Consider the following 477-nt stretch of genomic DNA (forward strand, 5'->3'; position numbering starts at 1 on the left):
TGCCTCCAGGATAATGGTGATATTTTAATATTGAAAGAGCGTAGGATTCCTGCTATTACGCTTGTCTTGCAACCAAGGGTAAATTCTGCTCCCTAATACTTATGGATGAGCAAATTACCGCGGCGTTTAAGTGACAACCTCATCGCCAGTTCGATTGCGTCTATAAACGTTCGCTAAGTTGCTTACAACGCCAAAATAATCATTTTGGGGCGTTGCACATAGGCCTTACCCTTCTGGGATTCGGGTGCAGTGAGCATCGAATCCCAGTTTCTACCTGGTACAGTTCCTCCTAGTCGCTGTAATAGGCTCTTCCTCTTAAGCATAACAGGCCTGCGTCTCCGCTGGCCGAGGAGAGCTTCAAAACACAGTATCATATGTACATATTTGCAACCATGAGTCGTTTTCCGAGTGCCCCTCTCGGGCGCAGGTTCTCGAAACCATTTGCCTCCAGCAACGGCATCAGCGTACGGCGAGTAT

This window comes from Eimeria mitis, genomic scaffold (genome assembly GCF_000499745.2).
Source record: "Eimeria mitis Houghton genomic scaffold, Emh_scaff6646, whole genome shotgun sequence".
Classification (NCBI taxonomy): Eukaryota; Apicomplexa; class Conoidasida; order Eucoccidiorida; family Eimeriidae; genus Eimeria; species Eimeria mitis.